Genomic DNA, 16048 nt, shown 5'->3' with positions numbered 1-16048 from the left:
TTTTTGGTTACATATTGTAACCCAAGACGTTTTTAAAATGAGTCAGCTGTTCCATGGTAATACAAATGAGAAGTTGAGAAGCTATGAGAGTTTAAAATTTTGATATTTTAGTAGATTGAGATAATTGCGTGAGGAAGGCTACATTTTCAGTAGGCTTCTCTGTCAGCCTCTCTGTGTTTGCTGTAATGGATTGCTTTCCGTCCAGATTTGCAGGGGAACAGAAAGTTGAACCAGGTCTTTCAAAATCACTGCACAGTAACAAGTAAGTCAATGTACTTGTCTAGTTTTCTGAAAAATTCCTTCCCAGATGCAGGACTTTGCATATTGGGTATAAGTCATTTGCATCCAATATTCAGAAAGAGCAAGTCACTTTAGAACTGTGACTAGTGTCCTCTAGCTAGGATTTTCTGTGTACACATATTACAGGTTTTTATTATTTTGGTATGGACTGTCTTTGAAAGTATAAGCTTCAGTCTTCCAAACCAGCAGTGCCAGCATGAGTATTTTCACAATAATACTAAGAGGTTCTTTTAAAATGTATTTATTTCCTAGCCCTAGGCAAACTTTTGCAAAAGATGAAATTCATTAGGACCTTTGAGGCTTATGTTCATGCATTCAAGAGTTCAGTTCACTTAAAAAGAAATTAGAACATAGTTAAGAGAGTTCTTTTTGTTCTGGATGAAGTGTAGTTTATGAAATACACATACAGTAACTGACTATTTACAGAAGTGTGTAGGCCCGTCTTTATGACTTGATCTCTCCACAGCTAGTGTTTTCAAGTTGCTGAGGCTTTAATTTGTGAGGACGTAGTTATTATGAAAATCTGAAGGGATGAGGGATACTATTTATTGAAAAATAGTCCATTGGTTTCTATTTTGGTACGAATGTGTGCATAGTTGAAAGATCATTTTGGCAAATCTACTCCAAGTTGATCTGTGTGGGCCAAACCCATTAGGCAGTATCTGTTGCCTCTTATGCCCAGAGAAAGAAATTATTTTGTGAGTTACGCGATGTTGACTAACAAGTGTGGAAGTAGCAGAAAATTTCTGTGGTGTTCTAAAGGGTCCACCAATCCTCAAATTCTCTGAAAAATTGTTTTTTCTTTTGTGTTGTAGACTGAGTGTAGGGCAGTATTGTTAGCTGTTCAGATGTTGTGGGTCAACACATGTTTCCTGGTATGCAACTGTTGAAAGGGATTTTTGTTGCTTGTTTTTCCTTTTTTTTTTTTTTTTGTAATGTAACCCATACACACATTGTCAAAGCTCATCTCTTATTCTTCTAATGTTTGTCCAGCACTGCATAGTTATTTTCAAATTTTCACTTAATTTGTTTGGAGTTTACAGCAAATATTTTTCATATTATTATTCTTTAGTATGATCTGTTTCGTATTTTGGAGACTTAGGAGCGTAGGAAACATTGAAGCATCAGGAAACGCTGCCTGCAGTAGGGTATTTCTGCTCATCTTGTACCATTACTCCTATGACAAAGTAATGAATACGCTGATACCTTTGTAGGCAGCTTTACAGTCCTTGCTGCTCAGACGAGACTATTACGTCTGAGGTTGTGGCATCTTTGGCAGTTACGACATAGTCATCGTCTTACCAACATAGACTGTGTCTTGTAGCAGCATTTTATAAATGTCTTTCTGATACACTGAATTGCAGTTTTACTCTGAGTGTATAGCTAAGCTGTCTGTTGTTATTTCTCTGTTGACATGTTACCTGGCATTTTCTGTTGTCTGAAGCAGTGGCTTTACACTTCTGTGGCCCTGTTTGGTGGTGTCAATGCTGAACTACTGATGCATTTAAGACCTTAGATGTGAATCTCCTTTCAAGCTTGACCATAGCAGCAGTGATGGGCTTGCCTCTGGGTAGCTTCAAACAGTGTCACAGTGTTCTAGAAATAACTTTTGCCAATGTAGGAATATTTTATGCCAGATGAAGGGGAAAATAGAAGAACCAAAAGTAGTTCAGTGTTTCACTAGAACACTGTATAATTTATTCTTCGTAGTTAAAAAAGCCAGCAAGTTTCAGGTGATTTTGATGTTGTCTGTATCATGAAAGAGTAAGTAGTCATTCTTTTAAAAGAACATGCTGTCCTTTTGGATAGCTGTATTGCACAAGTGATGTCCAAGTCAAAAGTGTGTTGGGGTTTTTTTGTTTTATTTTACTTCTTATTTTTTCCTGCAGATGGTTTCCTCTTGGGTATAATTTGGAATAAAATTCAGTACTGTTAAGTGTTTTGGCTCTTCATTTTATTCAAAGTATGTAAGACATTACAGATGTCTTGAGATATTTCTGTTTTCTCTGTACACTTATGGGACCGTAGAAGGGAACCCCCCACGGTTGAAGAGTGTTTCTATTTTTATGTGTAGGAGTACCAGTAACATTTGATTAATTTTTGGAAAGAAAATATTAGTTTCAATAAGAATGTGATCTTTACAGTATAGTTTTCCATATATTAATTCCTGCTATTCAATAACTTCTGTTGTATAGTAATTATTTGATAATAATTTAACAAACACATAACAACAGCAGTAACATATTTTCCCTATGTCTTGTGCAGTTTTCATGAAAAGAGATGTGGTTTCTGGTTTTACTCCCTCTGTTCTATGAGATGCTGTGCAAGTGGTGATGTTCAGGTTGAAAGAACTGTAAGGGCAGCCCACTTACCTTTGGATGGAAGAGGCTGGAATTATCCCACCAGTAAAGAACTAAAAGAAAGACTTTTCTGGGCATGCTGTCACTGCAGGGGACAGTTGTATGCCATTGAAATGTGGAACTGTGCCTATAGGGGATGTTTTATCTGCACTTGTTAGCTGTCATGAGACAGAGAGGGAAATGTGTGTTTTTCCTCGATAGTAAACTAACATTTAACATAATAGTAAACATAATAATAATAAACATAATTAAACATAATTACTAACATAATAGTAAACCGCTAACATTTTTCAGTTCTCTTAACACTGCAATGTTTTAGTTAGTTACCAATAACTGTCATTTTTAAGTAGTAAAATTTTTTACAAGTATTGAGTCTGACCAATTGTTTTGTATTAAATTATCAAGAGAAGATAGAATTACCTAATCCCTACCAACCCGCTTGAAATACATTTATTCCTTCCTATCCAGTCCTGCTCAGTACTCTCCAAGCACCAAATTTTGTGATATAAAGTGATATAAAGTTTTGGGTATGCTACTCATAAACAATAAAATTAACTTTCTTTTTAAAACATCAGTTTATTTTTAAAAAAACATTTTTTCCCTCTTTTTGGCTTCTTAGAGAAAACCGTATGTGATACATCAGTTTATTTAGTCTGACTAAGGTCTATTAATTAGCACCACTGATTTGCAATACAGTGTCCAGCAATTCCAGTCACACCAGCTAGTTTCAGTTCTGCCCAAACTGATAGCGTTCCTGAGCTTGGGAAGACACCAGAGCTTCTCCCGAGCTTAAGGGAATTGGTTGCACTGATGATACCAGCATGCAGTGTGCTACAAAGCAAAACAAACAGCAAAAGAAATCCCTGAATCCCTCTCAGCTTGATTTGATAGAAGATTCCTTGTCAGCCCTTGTGTGATATTTAGTCACAAGCAGGACAGGCCAGCCAGACCTCGCTGCAGTACCTGCCGGCCCCGTGAAGTGCCAGGTCAGTGCCCCTGGCTCTCTTGCAAAAGCTTGGGTGTTCATTTAGGTGTTCAGGTGGAAATTCTGTCTAAGTCTTCATGCTTGGGTGGTTGAAGCTCTGAAGTATGAAATCTGATTATAGTCATATCATCAAGTGTTATGAGCATGTTCAGGCCTTGGAAAGGAAAGAACGGGAGGTTTCATACACGGGTTTCCAGGTCCCACGCCAGTCTGGACTGACTTGCGCCAAAATGCACAGAGGGAATAATTTCTTTCAAAAGCTATTCAGATTTACTTGAAGGGCTCCAGACTCTAGCTGAGGGGAGCCTAGTGTTTACTCTGACAACCTGTTTCAATTTTCTGCCCCCTTCCAGACTAGAGAGTGACATTTTATTTTGAGGTTTGAACTTTTCTGATGGGAACACCCTTATCTGAAGTCCTCTTACCTACAAAAACGTGTAACTACTCTACAACGTGCCTCTCAAGTGTCTGGAGTAAAATAGAAAAGCTGATGAGTTCTTTTAAACTCATAATATGACACTTGTTTTCCAGCTCCAGTTTTACTTTTTGTTTTATTTGCAAAACTCTGTTCTACATTCTCTACACCATGTTCTAAAGTGATTTTCTTAACAGTTTGGTGAATGTCCAGAATGACACGCTCAGTTTTAAGATGTCTTACAAACATGGAGTGCACTTCCCCAGTGCTGAGCTTCTCATTTTTACAGTTTTTGGAATCTCTTATTAACTTGTTTGTTCAGAAACTGCTAAATTCTGCAAACTTACCTGGAGGAAATACAGTCTATTAATCAAAATAGCTGTTTACTGGCACGCCAACAGAGCATGTCAAAGCATCTACAGTGACACAAAGCCTTTTTGTCTGCACTGGAGCTTTTGCCAGGCAACCTCCCATACAAGAGTTTCTCTTACCACACCCATTAAAGACATCCTGTAATATGGTCCAGTGTAATGGCCACTGGTCATAACAGAGACCTCAGTTCTGGGGGAAGAGGAGACAAACATATTTCATGTCTTTGATCCCATTTTTCGGCACAGGAAGCTGAAACCCGATGGAAAGCCCCAAGCTTTCCAGCTGTCTTCTCTGTTTGCTACTAATTTTACTGTGTTCTTGATGAGCGTGCTGAAAGGAAATGCATTTTTTTTCCTTAATTAATGCTGTTTAGAAGTAGAAAATTCAGTAGTAGCAGCCAATGTACAGAACTTCATTAGCGGGATATATTTGTATTTCAATCCAGTAACTTTTTTCATGTATTTCCTAGTCTAGGCTTTCACTCTCATGAGATATTTCTTTGGGAGATTTTTAGACACATTTCCTATGTTTAGGTACTTTCTCCTCTGTTTCTTTGTGGAAAGGTGCACCTGCAGTAGGGGAAATTGATTGTGACCGTAAGTGGGAAATCCTAACAGGAGGCATATAAGAATTATTGTTTAACTCCCAAAATGAACCCTTTCTGTAATTTCCTTTGCTTACTTTTAGTTTAAGTTCTCTTAGCTGAGGAAGAGATTGGTACAGCGAGCTGTTATCTCTGCCCCTTGCGTCTTGGATGAGTTTGAGGGCGCTGGCGAGCCACGGGACTGCTGGCAGCGGCTGCTGTGAGGGGCATTCGGCAGGGTGTCCGGTTGTGGGATGCGTGCTCGTGCCAAGCTAGGTGACTGCCAACCTGTTTAAACTTGCCCAGGCTTGCAGAAAGCTCTTCCTCGTGCCAACCATCTCCTCCTCCACCCCCTTGATTTCCCCTTCATCTAGTGTCACCGTTGACGTTGGGAGGGATGGGCTCTAACCTGACAGTGAGTGAGCTGCTTGGGGCAACACGTCTGTGGTCCAGATCTTGGAGGCACACCGAGTTATAAAACCATTTGAGTTTGAAAATAGAAGAGTAGGACAGGTTAAGTCAGACTGATGTATTTTAACTTCATGTCTGATGTCAGTAACTTAAAAAAAGGTGATGGTAATTCACTGGGCTGGATGACACTGCCGTTTTGCTGGCACTGTTTCTAGAGAATGGTTAGACCAGAAGACTTGGATCTATCTGGTCTCAGGATACTCGTGTGTTTTAGTCTGTGGAGGGGAGGTATCAGGTAAGGCGAGACTCAGAAGTTACCGGAATCCTGTGCAGGTTGAGTATGACCTACCCTAAAACATGGAGTTTTTGTATCAGACACAGGAGCTCTGGAACAAACGCCCCGGGAGCCGGGTGCGTGGTGTGTCCCTTGCTGGTGTTACTTTTGCTGACTCGCAGGCTGCCGCTTGCAGCTGACCTCTTTCCTGTCCCTCGTTCTGCTGTTCCTGCCAGGCCCTGTTTGGAACTCAAAGCAAGTTTAAGAGTTGTGTTGTGAAGGGTGTATTTCCAAAAGAACTTGATAATCATTTTGTTTGCACCAAGAGTATTTTATCCAGGGGTTTTAAGGTATTGTGTTGTTTTTCTAGTCTAATTTCTGCTCTCCATTTTAAGAGCAAATTCTGATTTCTTAATTAATTTGCGTATTTCAAGACTTCCTGTTCTGTATTCTGTCGTCTTGAGGCTCTTGACATCTCCCTTGGCTCTATGTGGCTATTTTGCTGCAGCAGTCACGGGCCTTTTAGTTGCTAGGCCTCTGTCGATTTAGATCAATGTTCTTTTTCGTATAAACAGCATGACCAGACACGCACCCACATGCATTTTCTCTTACGTGTTGTGTCTTTGAACGCTTCTCTGGCAGATGTATTCTAGGGAGTTACCACAAATGCCAAAATCTTAATGCAAGTTTGCTTGCACGTTTTTTTTTACAATGGCTGGAGAGCAACAGAAAGTATCTTCAAACAAGGTAGCAAGGCTGGGTGTGATGATAACAGTGTGGTTTGATACTGAACTGTGCAGGTGTGAGCTAGAAAAGTAAGATAATGAGGACTTTGTATAGTACAGTAGTATTTTATATAACATTGACTGGTTCCTCTGGAGGGCTATGTAAGCATTAAAATGTCAAATCAAAATTTATGATCATGTAAATAGCTTACTGTGTGCCAGTGTAATTGTTGATTGATGTACTTTAAGTGCCCTGCAGTACTTTTTTTTTTTTACATTCAACCAATGCAATAATCATACTTGTACATGCTGTGTATCTTTTGAAAGATAGGTTATAGCGTTATCTAGAAGTAATTACAGACTTGAAAAAGTTTATGGCTGCTATTGTAACACAGTACTACTACTGTCAAAAGAGAAATAAAGGCGGGAGAGAGAGAGAAAGAAAAAAGTTTTTCTAGGGTTGTGTACCTCAGATCTCCTTGAGTAGACAATGGTCAGTTAAAAAAAGAAAAAACCAAAACCACCATTGCCCTTAGATGTTACAATGTATTTTGGAAACTACTCCTGTTGAATAGATTAAGAGGTACAAAGATGCTGCTTTACCCATTTTATGCTGAAAATTGAACTGTAAGCATTTAATACAAAGAATTATTTTCTTCGGTTATGATACTCTTTTTCAGTGTCCTTTCAGTGTTGCTTCAGCAACAGAAATATAGGGGAAGATTATTAACCTGTAACTCTTCTTGGGCAGTAAAAATTCACCTGTAGTCACAAAGGACCATCCTGCCACTTCTACTGTGACTCCCCAAAGTATTTCAACCCATTTCAGGAGCAAGAGGCTAAGGGACAGGTAATATCCAGTAGCACCAGCACGTTCCCGCACCTCTCTGGTTTTTCATTTACGAAGGGGAGAAAGCAATTCCTTGATTTCGAAAGAACACTGGATATTCATGCTCATTTTGCCATTCCTTTGCCACAGGTTGGAATGGGTGGTATTAATGAAATCCATTAATGTTGGCTTCTTTACCTCTTTTCTGGCTTCAGCACTCCGCCACCTTCTGACTGGCCTGGGTGGGAGAGCTGGGCAGCTGGTTCCCACTCACCTGTGTGGGAGATCCTGGCAACAGGTTCATGGGTGCCACGAGGTGACTGTGTAAAGGTTCATTTTGAGGAGGTCTGTATTTCAGTTCATTCCCGGGTAGAAAAGGCCTTTATATTTCTTTTATGGTTAAAAGCTATTTTTGATCTTTATGAGTGAGCTGAATTGTTTGCAGTGGGTCACCAGAGTTTTTGAACATCACTTGAAATGGGCTCTTACCTGGAAGCAGTTTGGAATACTGGGTTTTTTTTAGACTAGGCTAAATAAAAATACACCATTTCTTTGATACGAGATGTTGAGAGGCAGGAAGCTGTTATAAAATTCAGTGTGTATTTTGTTTTCTGTTTACATTCAGAGATATCCCCAAAACTCCAAGCATTTCCTCATATTTACAGCTTCATAACACTGCCTTTTTATTATGCCAGTGAGCATTGTAATTATTTTGTTTAGTTTTAAGTAGAGGTATGCATCTGAAAAAGAGAATTCCCTTTGCCAAAATTCCGTACATAAGTGAATGGTGAAATGGTGAAATACTCAGCAGCTGGTGCTAGGTCATGCAAGTCCAGATGGAACAAACTTCCTTCACACAATGTCCAGAACATGGCTCTCTGTTTTCAGGGAGGTTTGTAGGAAAGATGATAATGATAGATATTAAAAACAAAGCAAAGCTATTTGAAAAGTACAATAAAGCCTACAGAAGCAGACTCAGTAAAATGAAACTTTATGCCCAGAGTGATCCAAGGGAGAATGAAGTGTTTGGTGATAGATTCAACTAGAAAGGAAGGTGGCTGTCTCTTGTTTTAAATTCTAAATTCATTTTGGCCTCTTCTCTTTCAGCTCACAGAATCACAGAATGTTAGGGTTTGGAAGGGACCTCAAAAGATCATCTAGTCCAGCGCCCTGCCAGAGCAGGATCACCTACAACAGGTCACGTCCAGATGGGTTTTGAATGTCTCCAAAGGAGGAGACTCCACAGCTCCCTGGGCAGCCTGTGCCAGGGCTCTGTCACCCTCACAGTGGAAAAGTTTTTTCTGATATTTTGGTGGAACCTCCTATATTCCAGCTTGTACCCATTGCCCCTGGCTCTGTCCTCCTGACACTCCCCCTTGATGTATTTATAAACATTTATGAGGTCACCCCTCAGCCTCCTCTTCTCCAAGCTAAAGAGACCCAGCTCCTTCAGCCTTTCCTCATAAGGGAGATGTTTCACTCCCTTAATCAATATCAACTGGTAATGGTAATGGAACTCGAACACCATCTTATTACTGTTAAATATAATAATAGTATTTAGTCTTCACTTCCACAGTATTCAGTAAGCCTTCTTTCTCCAGTGCTTGAATAGAAATTGTGATTGTTTTTACATTTTCTTCAATTTTTCAGCAGACTTCAGAGTGCTCCCCAGGGAAGTGGTCATGGCCTTAAGCCTGTTGGTGTTGAAGAAGCGTTTGTGCAATGCTCTTATACACGTGATTTAACTGAGGTTGCCCAGTGTGGAGTCACAAGCTGGACTTGATCCTTATTGGTCCCTTCCTGTTCAGGATAGTCTATGGATTAGTGATTCTAACCACTAAAGCTGTAGACAGTATGTCTTCTGAGGTATATGCTGATTTATGCAAATGATTAATCTTAATAGAGAAGCCCAAGTACAGCTATGGCTCTAGGTAGCAAAAGTACAGCTATGGCTCTAGGAGCAAAAGTACAGCTATGGCTCTAGGTGGCAAAGAAGAAATAAGTTTATGAATCAAGCAATGTTAATGTTTTTGCAGTATAGAAACTAGAAGAAATGTGTTGCTTTTAAACATTCATTAATCCACATCTAAGCTTTAGGGAGAAGGCTTGGGGTGATGACACTATTTTTAAAGGTCACAAACCCAGCTACACTGTTTTAGAACAGTATGTGTAATTTGTAAAGCTGTTTTCTTGTTCAGTCTGCAAGCATTTGTGGAAATAATTAAGAGAAAGTTCTTTGCTTCAGTAAGCACCTCCAGTTTCAAACAATGCTTGAAATGTCATTTCAGCACCTTGAATATAAGATCTGTTTCATATTCTTCAGTGCAACTTCTGGATGTTTATGCCAGGTTTTAGAAGGCAAACGGTTGATTTGAAGCACTCATCACCATTAGAAGCTTGTTTCTATACGTAGTGAGTTGGATAATCTGATTCTTTCTAGTTTTCAGTGTTTGATAGAAGCTATCTTCTGGTTCCAGGAATTCTGAGAAATAAATGAAACAATATGGGAGTGTGTTCATTTCTAAACTTCTGGTTTTTTTCTTGTTTACTGAAGAAACACATGACCTTTGAATTACATTCACAGTCGTGTTTTCGTCTGTTTTGGTATAGCATCTGGTTTGGTAAGGAAGCATTTTCCTGTTCTTAGTAGTGAGACTATGCTGGTAATCGTATTGGATAGTAGCTTGTATTTATACTAACTTGGAAAGTTGTTCTTGATGATGTTTCCATTTCAAATATTGCACTAATATTTATTACCTTATTTTAAGGCAGTGGAGAATCATTCATTGTTTAATTTATTGGAGGGGCATGTTGTCTTTATCCTCAATCTCTATATTTATAAATTCCTTCCTAGTTTATTTGAAAACACAGATTCTCTGTGTAGCCCATGAGTGTACTCTACTTCAGCTGTTTTCATTAACAATCACTAATTGTTGTTTTCTAGTAAAACAGTTAAATCTAGAAAGCATGTGTTATATACAAGATCATTTTGAAATTGGGAGGAATTCTCACAGACATGACTAGGGTTCAGACATGCATAAAAATTGAGAGATTTGGTATTGAGAGCAGCCTGCCCATACCAACAGTCATTTCGCATAGTTAAAAATCTAGCTGTTGGTTTTCCCGTTGCATCTCCCAGTTTACAGGGTAGATGTTGGTATCAATTTTTATGCAGTATTTTTTATGCTAAAAATGGTTTATCACAATAAAATTATTTATTTTGAAGCTTATTTGAAAATAAGTCCCAAAAGAACATTCAAGATGAAGTTACCAATACCTCGAAGTTCAAAGTTGCTAGGTTCTCTGCATATTGTGTGAACACCAACTGTGCAGAAGCCACACATCCCAAGCTCATGTATTTGCCACTGGGGTGCAAAATACGTTGTTTGTGAGTTATTTGGCTTTACCAGCTCTTCTGTACCTTTTGTAGATGCTCACTGCATGCAGGATGGTCCTTTGTTCAGGAATTCCAGGCATTCAAAAATCTGATAGCTTGCTACTTACAGGTGTGTGTGAGATGGGAAATTACCTGTGAGGCTGAAGGGCAGTGGCACTAGCAAAGATCTCATGTCGGAACTGGTAGACTTGGCAGATCTGAAGGAGTATTCGGATCGTAAACTCAGATGTTCAGAGCTGAGAAGTGCTAGAGCTAGGACTGCATGAGCAAGCTTAATGCGACCTACCTTGTATGGGTGCCGATGGTATAGAATAGAAAGGTTTTGTTTATTTACAGAATCTTGCTGCATTCTTTGCATTTTGGCTCATATGGTTGAAAAAGAAGTTATTCAGAGTTTTGGAGTTTTTATCTTCAGTTACAAATTCCAGGCTTCATCTACCATGCACCACCTAAAATCTGCAGTTCGTACAGAACTCTCATGATTTTGTTGTCAAACTCTTTAATAGTGCTTTTGTTATAATGTCTGTATATATTGACCATATTACATTATCTTTACAGCAGTCCTGCAAGATTAATTGTGGTGTCTTCTTACTTTTAACTGACATGGGATGAAAAACAAAGGAAGATTAGGCCAGTATTATCAAATCGTGGATTAATACTGGATGCTTAGCGTGGAATGACTAGGACGTCTTTTCTGAGAGGACTTTTTGATGTTTGGAGCGGTTGTTCTCAGATGCCGATGGGGGTGCTTAACACTTCTGAGGATACAGACTCAGAAGTGTTAAGCTGACTATCTACAATCTGAAGAATGTAACATGAGAAAACTTTGGTTTTGAAGATTTTCCCAGGATCATAAAATAAACTGTGTATCAGAGGCAGAGTTTTAACTGCCATTCACCTAAGACTACCCAGGTTTTATTGTAGAGATTCTAAAGATGAATCTGCAGTAAATGTTTGTTTACAGTTTACTCTTCATGTTCTTTCACTTTTTAACAGCTGGCCAGGGGTAAGAAGCAATTGCTGGAAACATGAGATTTTGACCTATCTCTCTGGGTCCTGTGGTATCTGCATTGTTTAACAATTCTGTACACTTACTTGTTTAATTGATTCCTAAAGCATACAGGGACTATTACCTTCACCCTGTGTAAATTCTAAATTTAGAATTTTGCGAATAACAATGTTGCTGTGAATTTTGGAAATGTGGTGTTCTACGTACGTATGAAGTATGTGGGGAACTGCAGCCTCTGAGTCTGAGAAGCAAGTGATTTTCCTTGGTCCTGAAACTTACCATGTCACGAAGCTTGAACAAGTTTTTTCCTAGGGGTGCAAAACTGCTATCCTTACTCTATTATCACCTCTTTCAAATATTCACAATGAAGTTTATAGAGATAATCAACGAATGGATGAAAAATATTGCTCTAGAAATAGTCCTTTGTAGGAGGAAGTATTGAATAATTTTGCAAGTAGATGCGAGTATTGGTATTTGACTAGATAAATTCATGGAGAAATAAGTGGAGAATATAAAAATCTATAGACACGACAACTGTAGCTTCAAATTGTAACTTGTTATACAAGTGAAACCTACGTAATGTGTCAATCTGCTTATGCTGTTGCCTGTGAAACCCTGCAAAAATCGTGTCCAATACTGAATTCAAAGGAAGATATCTTCACTTTGTCAAGTTTGTTATATCTCGCTTGATATCTGTAAAGCTTGATTTGTATCACTCTGACTAACTCCATGACCTACGGGGTTTTTCCTATTGTCTCCACATTTTGCAACCCTGCATATGTTCCCTTCAAATGAAATGAGTGCCTTGTTTCTGATAATGTTCTGTTCTTTCTTTGTATTTCTTAAAACAATTGATCCTACCGCTTAACTATATGTCTCACTTTTTTTTTGTTCCATTAGTTTTGCCAGCCTGGAGGATGGCAGCTTTCAAAGGAGAGAAAACAGCCAACGTTCTTTGTTGTGGTTTTGACTGATATAGACTCTGAGAGGCACTACTGTTCCTGTCTGACTTTCTATGAAGCAGAGATTAACCTGCAGGTAAAAACTTTACAATAAGTAAAAACACAGGAAAATGTGTCTATAAACAATAGATTAATTTTATAGAGGACAATTTTAGGAAATATTCTGCTGCTCCTGGTAAGGATGTATTTTTCTGTCATACAGAAGTGCATGTATTTTTGTGCAAAGGTAAAGGTTCATGTACTTGTTCGTGGTTTGTGTTTCTTTTATCTGCTTTGGAAAAAAACAACAACAAAAAAGAGCCAAAACCATTTCATTGAATGTCTTTTTCTCCGCCATATGTTTTTTTTAACAGGACAGACAATATGGTGTTCCCTTCATTTACTTCCGTGTTTGACATAGCATGAATGATTTGCATCTTTGCTCTAGGAAAAACGTTTATTAACTTCTGCTCCCTCTGCTGGCAAATTCCATCAGGCCAGCACAGCACAAATGCCGCTGTGCTCTAATGTATATACATATTTCTTTAAGTGCATTTATTAACAGGAATTGTGCGGGTGTAAATGGCAAGATTTCAAAACTGATACAATAATTCTTCAGTTTTTAGGTAGGTCAGAGTTTGGGTGTCAGCTACTTGGCAGTATTAGGTTTTAAGCATGTATTTAATTATTTTTGGGCAACCTCAGTCTTTCAAAAATAGACATTTAGTTTTCTGTTTCATGTAAAGTACTTCACAGAATCTCTGCTATGACATAATACTTGGAATCTTTAGCAGCTAGAATCTAGGGAAAACCTAATCCAATCTATAATTGCAGACTGTCATTGTTTTGTTTTGAAATATTTTATTTCCACATGAAAACTATAAGTAAAATCTTGGCATTAAGCGTATTAAAATTAGTTAAGATTAAATAGATGTTTAAGTAAACTGCCCTTTAGTGAGGAACTGTAACATTGTTGATTATTTTAAGAAAATGCTTCTGATAATCCAAGTTTGCGATGTTTGTTTAATACTGGGGTTGAAATGTTACCCTATTTGTAGAATAATTAAAAGATGCAGTAATAACAATATTGTGCTTTTTTGAGACAGAGTTGGAAGCCAGAGAATAATAGTTCTTACTTCATTAACACTGAAGTTTAGGTGAAAAATTTTGTGGATTATTAAAAGGACCTAAAGCAGAAATGTAACCAAAAATTAGATGTCTTAGATTTTAGATGAGCTGACATCTTCCTATAAAAACCCCTTTAATGTCTGTCATCTTTCCTTCATTTTATAAGTAAAGAGTGAAATATTCTTTAGTAACTCTTTTCCAGCTGATAAAAATTTACAATGGCTGATTCTTCCTCCACTCTAGGTATTTCATAACATACACTAAATTTAGCAAACTTTTTATTTGTTGCGTGGTTTCTAGCAGCTGCTTTTGATTCACTATCCACATCTTTCAAGTAATGCTCATCACAAAACATCCAGTATTAACTAAAATATTTTTTTCTTATATTGCCTAAGTACTAATAAAAATATATATAAAAAAGTAAAAACCTGAGTGCAGCAGGATGTTGGTTCTCATAATGCCATTCCTGGCTGTGTTCTAAAGAATGCATATTTTTCAGATGAACTTGCTGTGGTGAAATTTATTCTATGACTGCATTGTTTATAGCCAAACTTCCTGTTTCTTTCTAAAACCCAAAGAGAATAATTGAACGTGCCCTGTTACATGGTCATTAGACAAGAATTCAGCACATGTACAATCTGTAATGAAACAAGCTTAGGAAGCATTGGGCTATGAAAGTAATATTAATTTAACCGTTCAGATGCATGCCTCGTTAAGCAAACAGTCCGTGAAATAGAGTGTTTGGCGCTCAGAGTGAAATCTGGACAGTACCTGCCACAGTTAAATACAGTCCAATACTTTTCTAACCAAATGGTATAACTTACTAAGACAGAAGTCAGATTAAATTTTTTAAAAAGTTACTTTTTTTCCCAGTAGCCTTCACCAGGTAAAGCTTGCCTAATGCATGGGATTGGTAAGAATTCAGCTAGAGCAGATTTCAGGTTTTGCCTGACAGAACTGTCTTCACAAAAAATTGAGATCAATCCCTGTGTAGTTTCTGTGGCTAATTAAACTGCAAAGTAAACACAAACTAATTTAGCACCTTGTAAATGCTAGAAGAGAAATATCAAACTGTTTTTGAGCCTCCTGCATAATAATTCAAGAACCTTTTTTGCATGATGGATTAAGCTGGGTCTGAAAAGTTTTACTTCTGTCCTTCCAGTTCCTTTCACTCCTGCTTCAGCTGTTTGGTACAGGATAGTTTGTAAAGAAACGCTGCCTGGAAAGTAAGAAGGTGGTACTCACTTGGTATATCTAAGTAGTACCTAGGCTGCAAGATTAATATAGCGACTGTAAAAGCTACGTAGTCTGCAGGAAAAAAGTATTCTCCCTAGTATCTCTGAAAGCCCTGGATTCGGTTTAATCTCTTGGCAGCTGCATGTCATAACAAGTTTTCCAGAGGAAAGCACAGGCTCTACTAATCAGCTGATGGCCTATTTTCAACTTCCTACTCCTGCATAGAGAATTAAATACTGTTTTATTTGTTGACATCTGTGAATCGTGCTTTACATTGTTACAGTACTGTCATTCTGAACTGACCTGGAATTTATTAGCTGCATGGATGCTGGTCAGTTTGATTGGTGATCAGTTCTCATGAAGTTATGATAATATATCAAAAAAGATTCTTTTTATGTTTAGTCTGATTAATATTCCATATCTGTACTTACAAGGAAGGTGAAGACATGATATCCCATTAAATATGGAAAGAGAGCTTACTCGGTGCTGTGAATGTAGGTGATAAACCTTTGCCCTGTAATCCTTCAAGAATTGTTCTCTCTTATGATGCTTAATTGTCCCAGTAACATGTTAAAGCTATATAAGGGTATGTTCCTCATCTGACAATAAAATGAAGCATAGTGAAGTTTGACCTTAAGAGGAATATAAAATTTGGAACGCAACTAGACTACTAGAGGCAGTCTAATAATGGTTAACAATGGTAAAGCTGGTGTTATTTAAAGACTTCTATTAGTATGTTCCAGAGTTCTGTGTGCAAGGTTTAACGCTTTCCTCAAGTTCCTGCCGATAGAAAGTGTAAAGAAATCTGAGGTACTGCAGTGTTTGCTTCTTCCAGTTTTTTATGTTTCCACACGTGCTTGGTCCAGTGCACGTTTCTGTCTGGCTTTAAATGCTCTAGTGAATAACACTGGATGCCACAATGACTTAGATGTATCTATGGGAATTAAGAGGAGGAGAGTAGGTCAAGACATTCCTATTTCCTCTTCCCCTACAGTGCCTTGAAGGGTTTTTTCTGTTTTGATTTCTTTTTTTAGGTTTTTTTTTTACCCCCCATTACTGTACTTTGATTAATACTGTTGACTT

At 38.0% G+C, this 16048-nt stretch overlaps 1 protein-coding gene across 1 annotated transcript in view; it reads left to right on the top strand.

The window, feature by feature from the left end:
• The first annotated feature begins 12566 nt into the window (after positions 1-12566).
• Positions 12567-16048, top strand: part of SBF2 (SET binding factor 2) — a 110843-nt gene continuing 107361 nt past the window's right edge. The window contains exon 1 of the mRNA XM_009871694.1: positions 12567-12698. The gene's annotated coding sequence lies outside the window, so the exon portion shown is untranslated. The remainder of the gene's footprint in view (positions 12699-16048) is intronic.

The sequence above is a fragment of the Apaloderma vittatum genome, unplaced genomic scaffold (assembly GCF_000703405.1).
Source record: "Apaloderma vittatum isolate BGI_N311 unplaced genomic scaffold, ASM70340v1 scaffold7196, whole genome shotgun sequence".
NCBI lineage: Eukaryota > Metazoa > Chordata > Aves > Trogoniformes > Trogonidae > Apaloderma > Apaloderma vittatum.
This window is presented reverse-complemented; position numbering and strand designations above follow the sequence as displayed.